The sequence below is a fragment of the Ambystoma mexicanum genome, chromosome 2q (assembly GCF_040938575.1).
Source record: "Ambystoma mexicanum isolate Mex_15411 chromosome 2q, UKY_AmexF1_1, whole genome shotgun sequence".
In the NCBI taxonomy this organism is placed as follows: domain Eukaryota; kingdom Metazoa; phylum Chordata; class Amphibia; order Caudata; family Ambystomatidae; genus Ambystoma; species Ambystoma mexicanum.
This window is the reverse complement of record NC_090924.1, coordinates 902,271,081-902,285,992: the sequence shown is the minus strand read 5'-3', so window position 1 is coordinate 902,285,992 and position 14,912 is coordinate 902,271,081.

Here is a 14,912-nt window from a genome sequence, read left to right as displayed (position 1 = left end):
ATGGGAGTAGAAGTGCAGTCCCACTGTGGGACCTGCCCCACTTGTCAGTTGTCTGGAAAGACTGGAGGCAGTGTCATTGCCCCACTGGAGCCTTTGTCAGTTGTTGGTACACCATTTGAGAGGGTGGGCATCGAGATTGTTGGTCCCCTTGACTCTCCCACTTCAGGTGGACATGGGTTAATCCTGGTCTTGGTAGATCTGCCACCAGGTACCCTGAGGGTATACCCCTTCGTACCATTACAGCCAAGGAGGTTCCCAGGGCTCTCCTGGGTATTTGTACCAGAGTTGGATTCCCTAAAGAGGTGAGGGGGGTTATCTGCACTCCTGCCCTCTATATGGTAGAGTCGAAGCACAGAACACCCCAGCCAAAATTCTCTATATGATAACGTTGGGTGAGCAATCAAGGCTTAAGCTCTCAGGAGGTGATGCAGGCTGGTTCTTAAGTACAGTGTAGTCCCCCAGCCCCACAAAGGAATGTCCACACACTGTTAGTGATAACACTGTTTTGTATATAAATAGGTTTCAAGTTATACACACATACAATAACACACTTTGTGCCCAGGCAATACTATAATGATAAATAGGTACAATATCTATGTGGTACCCCAGTTAACTCTTGATTCCATTAAAATGCACCAACTGCTGACAGTCTCAATGGCATACAAATCAAATAGTACAGTGAATCAACAATAGACATAAGAGAGAAGGCGGATTGGGTTAAACAGCCGGCAGAATACTGGGTCCCTACCACTAGACACAGTTCTGTTTGAGGATTCCCCCACCTGTGCAACATGTAAATAAAGTGTATCAACAGGCCCAGTCCATGTAGTGTTTAATATAGTCTTGGTTCCTTCTGATGTACTTGGTTTAGTGTCGGGTCGTCGGTGGATCCTTCTTGAGTGAACTCCCTTTAAGGCAGGAGCCACAGATCGAGATTCCTTGAAGAAAAGGAGAACAATGTCGTGGAGGCAGCAGCTTCGGTCCTTGCGGTGCTTGTCAACGATTGTTCGTGGACATCCAGTGAAGATGAGGCATGTGATGCACCAAGATTAAGAGAGTTTGTTGCTGCAAGGAGTCAATGAAGAACGTAGGCCCCGCAAGTGTGTCGGGTCGTCTGCCTTTGGCTAACGGGATTTGACTACGGCTGGCTTTTCGATCTTCATCAGCATCTTTGTGGACTTCGGGTGGCAGGAAACCCACTGGCAGATTCTCCTCGGTTCGTCAGGAACCTTGACTTTCTCCGGCGGGACAAAGCATTCGTCAGTGATAATCAAAGGAGACCTTGATTTCAAAGTGTCTTAGGCAATGGAGCGTTATGGCTCCGGTCCACGAGGTTACAGCTGTCCTCCGAACCTCGGTCGACGGTGGCACCAAGATGACCAGCTAAGGGCACCTCATGCACCAACTGCAGCAGGAAGGGGCTGTAAACCTGGAGTAGCACCAACCTCTTGAGGGCACCAGGTTCAGGCTTAGTGGGCTCACTAACAACAAGCTCACCCTCCCAATAGATCCGGAATGTCCTAGGCACTTCTCTTTTTGCCTGAGACAGGGCCTGTTTCCTCAGACCCTCGAGAGAGTGGTACTCTCTCTGACCCTTACTGAAGTCCGCCCGGGACGGTCCCCCTTCAGCGAACAGGCACTGAAGGTCAGGGTGGTCCTCCAGGTTGAGCACCTCTCCCGCAGGAGGGTCCTCTGCATCTTCTCCCTCAGGAGTTGAGTTTGGGTTTTCCACTGGACCCAGCCCATCCAGAGAATGGATCCCAATGGGTGCTGTCTGAACAGCAGGAAGAGGAGGAGCCCCCCTTACAGAGGTGGCCTTCTTGTTCTTCCGTCTTCTTGCCTTAGACCTCGCCTTTGGCTCGGGTACCTGATTCACAGCCAGACCCTGTGTGACTTGTGACCTAGTGACTGCAGCAGCAGTCATGGGAAGACAATCAGAGATCAAACCCAACTCTACTAGATCATTTCCTAACAGAATGTTAGCAGGGACATTGTCCTGAACCAGGACAGGAAGCTTTGCTTTCTTGTCTCCAATCATGAGTGTGACTAAGGCTACAGGCAATAATTTGGGAGGCCCACCAGCTAACCTGGTGGTTCTCAGAGGAGCACCTACATAGTCCTCTGGCTTGAGCAGGGTCCTGTCCACCACTGTCATGCTTGCCCCAGTGTCTCTCAAACCACTAGAAGGCTGGCCATTCAAGAGAACACTTCTTAAAAACCTACGGGTGTTCTGTGGGATTGTCGCCAGTACTTCTGCGTACTGGTCCCAGGCCTCAAGGGACACTAGGGAAATCTCTACGGGAGCACCGGATGTGATCCCGGTAGAGGAGGAGAGGACAGTGGCCTCCACCTCAGGCATGGTGTAAGGGTTGCTCAGGCTGACAAGACTCTGGACTCCAGGTGCCTTACCTTTACACTTGGGTCCCCTTTCTTGTGATCCAGAGCCCACATTCCCAAAATGTGCCAGGGGTGCGGGGTACGGTACTGGAACCACTGGGAGCCTGCTTTGTAGCAGGTGGACTACTACTCTTATTCCCACCCACATAGGACTTATCCCCACTAGGTTTTTGGGTCTTAGGAGAGGAAGGTTTTGGTTTACCCGACTGTGATTGCTTTTGGGACTCCTCAGCTTTCTGAGAGTTCCCCTTTTCTTTGTCCTTGTCCTTCCCACTGGAGGCCTTAGGGGACACCCGGTGGGAGACCCACATGTCAGCCAGCCTGGCCAGCTTAAAGGGACCCATAATGTTCTGGTCAGCAACATACCAAGCTCTGGTGAACAGGCTTCAGAAAAATGCACAAAAAATAGAAGGTGGGACAATTCAACAAAAGGTTTCACCTTGTATCCATCAATCCACCCCATCATGTTCATATGTTCAGCACTCACCCAGTCAACCCAAGACACATTCTCTCTTTTCTTAAAATCCCTGAATCTTTTAAGGTATTGGGTAGGTGTCTTGCCAAACCTGGCAATCAAAGCAGACTTCATGAACTCATACAGACCCCTTTCCTCCACACTCAGCTTCAGTATACAGTCATACCCAGTCTGAGGCACTCTGCTTAACGAACACTTAGCCCAATCTCTACTTTCAACAACATGAATTGCACAAGCCATTTCATATGCTTCAATCATTGGAGGATATCAGAACCCTCCACATACACACCAACCAAATCTTTCATAAACTTGGTGGCTGGGGACCTGACACTCCCATCTGGTTTTGCTGAAGTCTCCACTCTAGCTTTCTCTAGCTGGATTTTCTGACATTAAGTGTCCTTGTTTTTAAGTTCAAGGACCTTGTCTTTGAGTTCAAGATCCCTATTTGTGAGCTCCACTTGTTGTGCCAACTCTGCTTTCTTAAACTCAGCTTCTATTTCCAACTTGCGGCATTCAAAGGCCAATTTCATCCTTAATAACTCAAGTCCAAGGCATTCCCTGAAGAAACATTACTGGAGGTCGGAACAGAGGCAGCAGGAATGGTGGAATTCCCAGAAACAGATTCAATGGCAACCCCAGGGGTAGGGGCCTCAATGGTAACATCCTACCCTTCAAGAGCTTCACAATCAATCTGGTAGTCCACCAGGGCAGTGGGTTCCGGGACCCCCAACTGGCCCATAGAGTTGAGGTTTGCCCAGAAGCACTTTAAGACAAGATAGCAGCACCCTTGAGATGGATGGGGGTGCAGATTAATACTCTAACATCAAATCAATAATGACAACTCAACGGTTTGGTAAAGGGAGTCCGTTTAATGGCAAGTACAAAAAACGGGGAGTCTCATGACTATCAGCGGATGTGTGATGTTCTCTCTCGCTTCACAAATCCAACGAATTTCATAAAAATTACATCATTTATACTAAAATCTCATCATCACTGACACTTGAAAGTTGGCATGCAATTCTATTGGTTCAGGAAAGGTAACTTTAATATAGGTACTATCTGTATATGGTAATGGAGTAAATGGATTGGATAAACACTGTCAGGTGGGACATCTAAGCCCTACCTTCAAAATGGCTACTGTAGACATCACTAAAAGTACAACGTCCCATTGGTCCTACTAACTATAGGACCCTAGATTACTTGATCCACTGTGATTGGGTTGGCACCAAACCCCACACATACTTTTCCACTTTGCCTAACAGCACGCAGAATGGTCGGCCAGGTGGAGGGTGCCCCTTAGCTCCCCGGCCTTCCTCCAACTATTGTTACAATCAATCATCACTTTAGTGGCCATATTATGTGTCACTGTGGTTGGCCTCGAGACTGCATATTCTGTTTGGAAAAGTTCTGATATCTTAGCCTGGCCTGTTGCCAGGCATAGGTGTGAAGATCTCACTTCTCCTTGCTCGGTTGGTCATGTGATTCAGACACCGCGAATTTGCCTCTTCTTCAAGTAATTTGTGTATTTGATTTTCGTTTCACCCACCACCTGGCTTAAGCTTCTTACATTTGACATCGTCCTTTCACTTTGAGTTCATGATGTCCCTGGCCCATGGCATTTATCGTCTCTTTATGTCATTCTCTGGTCGTCATTTCTTCTATATGTGAGTCAGTCCGGGTTCTCGTGACATCACCATTCATCTTCCATTAAGACCTTCTTGGTTTCTTCAGGGACTGCACTTAGACTATCTTCATTTCGCTTAATTTGTTGAAATGGTTTTTTCAATGGGTACCTTACTGTCCATGGTTTCCTTGGTATTGGTACTTCAATAGGCATTGTTCTTCTGATGGGTACTGGACAGAGCCCCACTGTGGCTCTCTGCTGATTTATTTGCTCATCATACGTCACATATTTCGCCGTGAATGTTCCTGGTACTTCAAAATGGACGGTTCGAGTGTGGGCTGTATTTGGGACCTCCTCTACACTCCCCCCTCTGGGCGATTCATCAACCACTTTCATCTCTTTCTTTTGATCCATCTTCTTTGGTTCCTCTGCATTCACTTTAACTTCATCGTCTGGGTTCATTCTTTCTTCGTCTTCTGGGTTTATACATGATGGTCAAAAGAAATGTCTCTTTGGGGTCCATATCTTTATTACTCCTTTTAAACTTCCTGCTGTTCTCATGTGTTCGTCCTTGTTCCATGTCATCAGTTGACACTGTCCATTAGGGCTGCAATAAACCAATCTTCCTATATAATTGCTATGTTTCCTTGGATATAGAAACACTGTTCCTTCTGGTGCAGGAATGCTGATCTTCACAAAGTCTCTTATTTCTTTGTCAGTCAGGTATTTGGGTTTCCATCCTGGCTCGACATCAATCATGATCTTCATCCCTATGGCTTTTTTCGCAGTTTTCTGGCACTGAGATATTATTATGTTGATAACACAGAATCCTAGCAATATCATTACTAGCAGGGCTCCCAGGAACTTGGATGCATCTGCCATCCATTGTGGAACCCATGAGAATAGTGATCCGAACCAACTGTAATCATCAACTTCGTCAGTTTCATCAATCATCTGATTCTGTAGTTTCGTCAGCATACCTCTGGCCTCCGTTAGAGTTCCATTTTATTAATCGCGAGATGGTATAAATGTGCAACATGATTCTCCAATTTTTGCACAAACACCTCCATCCATAGCTCTGATCATGTCAAGTACATATCTGTTCTGGAGAGTCATCAGTCGGATTGCCCTTAACTCCTCTTTGATTGTGTTGAATCCCTTTATGGTTGTGTTGATGGTCTGCAGTAACTCTCATCTGGTTATCTGCAACCATTTAGTATTTGCTCCAACTTGAAATCTTGGCATGAAGATTGTCGTGAACACTGATGAGGTGAGGCTGAACAGCCTGTGTTCATAGGGGATTGCATGAAAAGCTTCTTCTGATTTGGCAGAAAAGTAATTCTCTCTCTTCATTCTATTCAGCAGTTCCGCAGATCTCTTCTTCCCCAGGTGAGCATCTGCTTTCGGGAAACTGTTAATGTTTAGGTCACTCTTTGGGATCACCAACGCTGGAACGTGGACATTCACTATTGTGCATATACTTCCCCAGTTTTTTGGCAGTCTGATGTATGCTTTGAGATTGCTCGAAAGGGGTATGGGTTTTGTGTCTACAAACTTACATAACCCACTCCGATTTCGACAAGAATTCCATCAATTTATGAGAAAAATTAATTTATATCAATTCTTCCAGAATAACGGCCATGTGACAGAAACTTCTGAATCAGGCCTCCAAAATAAATCTAACTTTTGCGCACCGAGTGGCACACACAGTTCTGAGGCCAAAGTTTTCGAACATAGGGTACTCAAAGATTTAGAGAAAATGGAACAGATGAATAGTAAGACCACTTTCCACAATACGAGCACTGCTGAAAGTTTAGCTATGAAGAATCTGCTAAATAATCAGGAAATAGTTATCCGCAAGGCGGACAAAGGTGGAGCGATTGTTCTCCTTAATCGGGCAGACTATGTATTGGAGTGTAACCGGCAGCTGTTAGATCTTACATGTTATCAACCGCTTGAAAATGATCCGACGTCGAGATTAGCAAAGGTTATCTCTAATAAAATCACCAAGGCGGAAGAAAGGGGCTGGATAACAGGGAAAGAAGCCAACTTTCTGGTTAAGGATAAACCCTTAATCCCTCAATTCTATGCACTCCCCAAGAATCATAAGTCTCTAACCCAACCACCAGGAAAACCCATTGTGTCGGGTGTGAATTCAGTTTTGGAACCCTTATCTCGCTTTGCAGATGGGTTTCTACAACCACTAGTGAAGAACATGGCGTCCTATATCCAGGACACGACACAAGTGATTGTGGAAATAGAAGGAATACCGTTTGACCCTTCAACTGAACTACTCCTGGGCTGAGATGTAACGGCACTCTATACTAACATACCTCAACAGGCCTCACTTGAAATGCTAGAGGATAAACTTTTAAAGGATCATATTACAATCAAGACACCAATATCGTTCATCCTCTGGTGTGCCGAAATGGCTTTAACCGAGAATTATTTCCATTTCAATGGAATTTTTTTTAAACAGATTCAGGGCACTGCCATGGGTGCGACACTAGCCCCAAGTGTAGCCAATTTGTATATGGAACTGTTTGAAGTTGGGACTGTCATGATAAACACCAATCCTTTTCGACATAACATTAGGTTGTGGCGTCGTTACATTGACGACATTTTTGTCATTTGGAAAGGGACCAAACAACAACAACTGGATGAGTTTTTGGAATGGCTTAATGTGCAGAATGTTTTCTTGAAATTTACTTAGTCTTATAGTAATCAGACAATTGATTTTTTGGATATTACTATTGTGGCAGATAACATCTTAAAGACACTTTTTGTCAAACCATTTAATAAACCGACTGATAAGAACTCGGTCCTCCATTATGACAGCTTCCATCCTAAGCATGTACGGGAAAATCTTCATCTGGGACAATTCCTCAGACTGAAGAGAAATAGTTCGAGGAGAGAAGACTACAAAAGAGAAGCTAACAACATGCAGGAGCGTTTAATAAAACGAGGTTACCCGAAAAAGACGGTCAGCTCTGCCCGCAAAAGGGCGGAGAATAATAATCGAGACTCACTCCTCCAATATAAAGAGCAGAGATGTGAAAAGACGAAGAATGAGCGCCTGGTATTTGTAAACACGTATAGCCACATGTCGAACACTATTAAACGTGTGATCTGCAAACATTGGGACATATTGGAGAAGGGCAGTGACCCTATTGTAAGACCGATTATTGCCTTTAAACGGAGCCGTAATATTAAGGAACAGATAACTCTGAACGATATATCATCTAAATCGACCACTTCACCTACGCTTACACAACTTTGGGGCCTACAAGCCGTGACTGGTCATTTTCCGTATGGTACATGTACTTGCTGTACATTCACCAAGAAAAGCGTTTCCATTAATATTGGTTTAAAAACTCCCTGGTTACAGAAGACGCTGACCAACTGTAATACTAGTTGGGTAATCTATGTAATTTGGTGCCCCTGCAACAAATTATACATAGGTAAAAATAGAGAAAGGTGAAGTTGCGGATAGGGGAACACCGTAGCTGCCTTAAAAAATCGAACTAAGAATGCCCCTTTGGTAGAGCATTGGATAGAACGCATTCACCAGGTACAAGATCTTTCCTGGTCTATCATTTACAGGTTAAAACCTAGTAATGATATTAACCGGGACAGAATAGCGCTGTCAAAAAAAGAACGTGAATTCATTTTCCTGACTAAAAGTATGCATAACGGTTTAAATGAAAAATATGACTGGGTAGTTTAAGTTTACACTGAAAAACTAACTTAATTCCAGTTGAGAAACTGAGATAAATTTTACCCGGTGCATTATGGTCAGAACGTGTACGGGAGGTCTGAGTACACAACGATTTGTTAATTTACTTACCTACTGTGGCGGCCCCTTTCCTTTCTTCTTTTTTCGCCTGCGGTGCGGGCGTGGGCGGGGTCCCGGGGTGTTCTCCGGGTCTCCCTTCCCGCCGTGCTGGATCTGCGGTTTTCTGCACCCGGCGGTTCACGATGAGGACATTGGGGAAATGGTAACCATAGAGATGAGTTTACATGAAGGACTGGTTCCGTGTTGTACATTCCGGTCATGTGATACGACATGAATCACATGTTAATATCGGCCCCTTGTGATTGGTTAGATACTAGGCGCCTAAAACAAATTTAAAAACGGTTCCTCCCAGAGATTCGAGAGATACGAACACGGATCGGGACAACAGACGCCAGAGGAATTGTAAAGGTGGCGGCCTATGGAGTGAGCAAACACACGCGGTTATTGATCGGCCATTAAGACACCAGAAGAGGTGGTGCACCGTTCTGACCAGCTGATTTTCAGGACTCGGCGGGACACACATACAGAGGTAGATAATTAATTAGCTGGTGGCAACATGTTCAAATGTGTTTAGATGGGTGCCTAGGAGACTTACCATTATCCCCAACACTAACTACATCTGTTGAAGTAGTTGGGTTTAATATACCCTGGATTGAATCATTGAGGGGCTGGACATGGGTCTGCTAAATTTAAGCCATGTTTGGGGAAAGCGTCCGTGAATTAATGGTACGACGTTGCTAGTGCCAAAGGGTGACTATATAGGATCACCAGAATATGATTATACTATACACTCTTCAACGTTTGGAACACACAACGGTATTAGATTCTAACGTGAGGCCTTTCATTTTTTCCGGTCAGTTTCCACGCTTTTTGGGTGTTCCAATCGGGTAGCCATAAGCTTAACCTCGAGCATCTGCGACACAGACCGTGCATCAGATCGGTTTTGTGAGAGCTGGCTACCCAACATTTTCATTGGGATCAATAGTGCAACTCCCTTTGGAGGACGTTCTCAGCATCATTTGCTGGGTAAGTGATTGGTTTCCTTTTATGATTGATTATAATAGGCGACCTAAGTATATGTGTTTCGCTAAGCAATCTGAACGAGTAGAGTAGTATCCTCAACCAGTGTTTATGTCATTCTTTGTAGAACCAGAATGTAATATCCTGATAGTCTGACATGCATTACTAATGTCGCAACCTTCAACGACGACTACCCTAATGTGCTGTTGGTAACTTGCCTCATATTTTGGTGAGTTAACTTTGGCAGTTTTTCCAATACATTCTCTGCTTATACATTTAATGGGAAATTGATCCTTCTATCTAAGGGTGATGATTTTTCAAGATTCAGACCTCAGATGGAGGGTAATACCATAAAGAATGTAGACATGAATGTAATAGGGCCCTGTTGATAGGCCCCTCTGATTTCGATGTCTACTTGCCCTGTGCTCATTTCTCTTTTCATGGGATATGTCTGCTGGTGATCTCTCAGCTTGTCTTCGCTTGTCTCTCTACCTCTTACATTGTCCAGTTTATCCACATGGTCTCGGTCACAGGGGCTCGAACTTATGTGATTTTGGATATTTTAAATATAATTGCTTTCTGCTACTGATCGTGTCTGGGATTTGAAATACTAACACAGCATCTTTGACTTTAATGGAGGAGGATAATTGCAGCCTTATGTCTTAGTTGAAACCTTTAAATTGAGCTATTGATGAGCTCTATTGGACCTGGTACGATAATAATCATGTATTTGAGGTGCCAAGTTAACTGTATTATATACATTCACAAACAAGTAATTGATATATTGTTTGTTTACCGCTCTCTCATAGGGGATACCATCCCGTTAAGTCATCTACGTATAACTCCCTGAATACAAAGATTGGAGTTGCAGTTTATCAAAGTACCTGGACTTTGAAGAGAATTTTCAAGCTTAACAGAAACCAATTACTGTTACTATGCAATGATTCTGTTTTTTAGTCTGCCCCGGATGAATTTCCCGGAATAACTTGTTGGAGGAAAGAAACATGTTGGGCATGTTTTTATTATTGTCTGATTTGTGCGTATGTGGATGAATGAAGCATATTTTATGCATGAGAGTGTATGGTACGAATGGTGAGAAGTGGAATAGTTGGTAAGTGAATTTTGATCATGTATTATCACTGTGTATAAGCCACTTGATCACCTAGGCTCCCATTTCTGGGTTGCATTTATGGAATTACGTTGCATCATTACTGTGGAGTGATTATTTTTTGTTTATGTTCTTGTTTTCTCTGTATTTAGTACTCTCTTGATTTATCCAATGAGAGTATTCTCTAATTCACTTTTGTATTCAATTTATATGAAATGTGTATGAAATTTCTAATTAAAATATGTAATGGTTTTAGATTTTCTAACTTTGGTATTATGCATTATTGACTAATGTGTTGACATTTGAGTACATGGGTTAGTATCCCCTATTCATTCTATGAGAGCGGTGTTTTGTGATTCACAGGCTTGTTTGTATATATCAAGGGTTCCACCCTTTACACAAGGGTTTGCCTGTGACTCCAAGTTTTCCCTCAACCTCACAGTCTTTTCTTGTGTATGCTTTGGCTCCACATGCCCAGTAATTGTCCATAATTACTGCAGTTCCATGCATCATTCCTGGATCATCAAAGATTCGTCCACAGTTCTGATTCTCTCCCACCTTTCTTGTGCCATTATTCCTGAAGCACAATTTTGAGTTCCCTAGTGGCATTATCTGCAAGGGCCCTCCTCTGTTCAACCCATGTCAGTAGTTTTGCAAGCTTTAGCCATAATGGCTTGCATATCCTTTGAGCGTTTTCAATTGCTTCTTTGCAGGCTCCAAGGATCATCCATGCCCTGCAAATCACTTCTCCTTTTTCCCATTCGTCTGGTGAAAGCACTGTTCCCCAAATCTGCATTTGGCCTCTGTTTTTCCAACTTCGAGCCTCTTCTGGAGTTTGTCCTTGGACGTTCATTTTCTTATTTGCTTCTCTTCTAATTTCCGCTCCTTTAACTCCGGCCTTCTCATATCTGATCACAATGTGTTTTGTCTTCCCATTGTTGCTTGTCTTTATGTCCTGGACATAATCGTCTTCATTTGGATTGGTTGTTTCAGTTGCCCATTTCAGTGAGGCATATCTACCCGTGAACTGGCCTCTGGTCTTGCACATTGCTATGTTTGAAATACAGTGTGCTGTTTGGACATCAATTTCGACAGCTAGAAGATCTTGCACTTGCCTATGCTGTATGGCAGGAGTGCACAAACAAAACATTCCCCTTCTGAACTTCGTCTTCCAACTTCTTTCATGTGCTGGTACCAAATGTTGTTTCCCAAATGTGCTGCGCTGTCCAAGTAGTCCTTTAGTTCATTGTCATCCCCGTGTATGCTTCTCTTGATTCTTAAGGTTTTCATGTAGTTTGCTACAACTACATCCCTGAATGCATCCGTGCGGCTTCTTCTTGTTGAAGGATTCTCAGGTATCCTGGTGCATGGTGCAAGTCTTCTCATATGTACCATTTGAGTAGACAAAAGTCTGGCAGTTCCATATTTGTCCTCTTGCTTCTTTTTTCTTCTGTGACAAAGTGGGTAATTACATCTACATAATTACATCTACAATCAGCAATCAGGTTGTATAGAAAGCCTCATGAACTGAAATACAGTCCCTTTTTAGTCTCTAGCTACAGAGAGCCCTGTAGTAGGTGCTCTCTTCTAATGAGCCCTGTTGTGTTCGTTGCTAGGAGACTCACGCGACGGAGGAAGGCGAGATCAACGAAAATAGTTGGGCGTATGTAGGGGAGGAGGTGAAATGAAGAAGCTTATGGTTTGAGCTGAAACCGTTGCAAAGTTGCGCCATTATAAGAGGTTTGTGTTATTTTAACAAATCGATCGTTGTCGCTTATCTGAGCGGAGAATTCACCGCCGTGAAAAGAAGCCAGTTGAGTCGGAAGGAGAGCAACCGTCCATGGCCGCTGAAAGAAGAGGGCGCCGTTGCGCAGGCAGACAGGAGAAGACATACATAACACTATAAACTGACAATCAATGTGTTGCTGTGGTAACCGGCCTCTGAATGAATCCTAAAGTCACCGGCTTTGACAAACTAAGTAAATTAGCTGCTGTGCTGGGAGTGACTTTTCAAACAGTGCCGTGTGCGAGATAAGATGTATAAACGTGCGGTTGCATCGTTAGACGGCAACCTGATTAGTTTTTGAGTGCCTTGACAGAAAGGAGGGGGAGTGGCATCCTGAATGATATGGGGCATGATTTGAGAGTCCAAAAGGGCACAGAACGCTCTTGTTTTAATAGAGAGAGAGAGAGAGAAACACTGGAAGTAAAGCAACGCTGGCAACAGGAGTTATACTGAAATACCTGTGGGTCTGGCTAGAAGGAACGTTTATAGCACCAACCTAAAGTGAATGCTCAAGATTGAAAGATGCTATACAGACTTGATTATTATACGTTCTGAACAAACGTTTGCGAAGCAGTGTCCATTCTGAAACCCACCTTCATTACTTAAACAGAAACTAAGCGTGTTTGAAGTAAAGGATAAAGGAATAAGAGAAAGGGGGCGTGGCTTGAGCAGCCATGGAGTAGGACGTGCTTCCCGTGTAGCTCCAGAGGATCCGTCAGATGATCCGTAGAAACTACCTTTGAAAGTGCCCCATTGGTTCCAGAATTGATCACACACGCACGGGAATGTATGCTCTGCGCATTGTATAAAGATCGAGAGAATCGTAAGCGGGAGTCTGGTGGAATTGCTCGACGAACGACGGCGGCAGTTTGGTCCATTGTCACACAAGATGGCCGACAACAAAGGAAACAAAACCAGGGTACCCAAAGAGGACAAATAGAGGCAGCGGCCACGGGGGAAGAATGGCAATAGCGAGGTGAAGACGGAACAAAACCCCTGGTGGCCAACTTGGAGTCTCGAGCAGAAGAAGCAGAAGGGAGAGCGAGGAGAAACAATATTCATGTGGTGGGCTTGCCGGAAGGTGAGGAAGGCCAAGACCCGACTGATTACATTGAGAACTTACTCCTACAAGCAATCGGGCCGGTACACACTCGCAGGGTTTTGCGCTGGAGCGCGCACATAGGGCCCTTATGAGGAAGCCGAGACCAGGGGCCCCTCCACAAGCGATAATAGCTAAAACACTGAACTACAAAGACCGCAAGAAAATATTGGATATTTTCGGAAAGGCGGAACAATTGAGAGGGCTCGAGCACTATCACGGCATACCCGGATTATACTATGCTGGTCCAAAGGCAGCGGTACAGCTATGTAACCATCAAAAGGAGGCTGCGGGCGTCTGGGACAAAATATATGCTGCTGTACCCTGCGAAATTGAAGGTCGTGCATAAGAGCAAATTCCATTTTTTTAACACTCCGGAAGAAGCAACAACATGGCTGGATCTGCAGGGCTGCCCGGATCAAGACACGGAGGACACACAAAATGGACGTGAAAAGTGAATCAGATACGGTATGCATACTGCTATGGCGGCGAGCGGACATTCCAAGGGCGCCTAGGTGAGACTGAGAACGATGGGCCTGGCTGTAGGAGGCCGATATTAGATTACATATTGCCGATTGTGAGAGACTTGATGGACTGGAATATAGTGGCGGTTACATATATTTAAATTGTATGGCAATGTGTAGTTATTTGATGTGCTATTGGAGCGGCAGGGCGGAAGTACCCTACCCCCCCGAATTTTAGTTGTAGTTGTAGCAGGTTGGCCACTAGGGCCGCCTCCCCCTGCGGTGCTTTGAGTGCAGGCGAAAGCCGGAAGGAGCTAGATGCGGGGGAGCCTGAGATCCAGGGATGGAGCTGGGTAACAGTTGGGGGTGGAGAGTGTTGGGGAAGGGAAGGGAGGGGGGGCAGAGGGAGCAGGAAGTTTGGTGTGTTTTTGGTTAAAGGGGTTTTAGAATGGGATGCGAGCCTATATGGATTGGATTGGAACTCAAAGCTAAACGACACCTGGGGGGGGGCAGGGAATGGGATCATACCAGGCCATGGGGGACCTTAGAATGTGCGGGGCTTAATAGCTATTTAAAAAGGAACAAGGTTATGCTGTATCTGCACAGGCAGAAAATAGATATTGCATTGCTGCAGGAAACCCACCTCACACGTGAGAGGATGGACATGATTGCGGGAAAGTGGAAGGGGGTGTTGGTGGGTTCATCGTACTCGGCCTACGCAAGAGGAGTGCTTATATGGATGGCGCCACATGTCCCATTTCAGCGGTTGCAAGTGGTGGCTGAGACAGACGGGAGGATGGTTATGCTGAGGGGATTGGTAGAGAACAGGGAGATAAGTATTGTTAACACGTACGCCCCGAACCAGAACACAGCGGCGTACATTAGGGCACTGAGTGCGAACCTGAGCATGTGTGTGGGAAGCGCGGTGATCTGGGGAGAGGACTTCAACTGCGTACTGAACCCGAGGGTGGATAGATCGGACAGGAAATTGGATAGACCGGCCCCTGCAGCCAGGGCGCTACAGACACTGCTTGATGACTTTGGGTTGGAAGATGCATGGAGAGTGTGGCACCCTGGGGAAAGGCAATATTCGCATTACTCGGCCCCACAGCAGTTATCAACGAGGCTGGACTAGCAGAAATG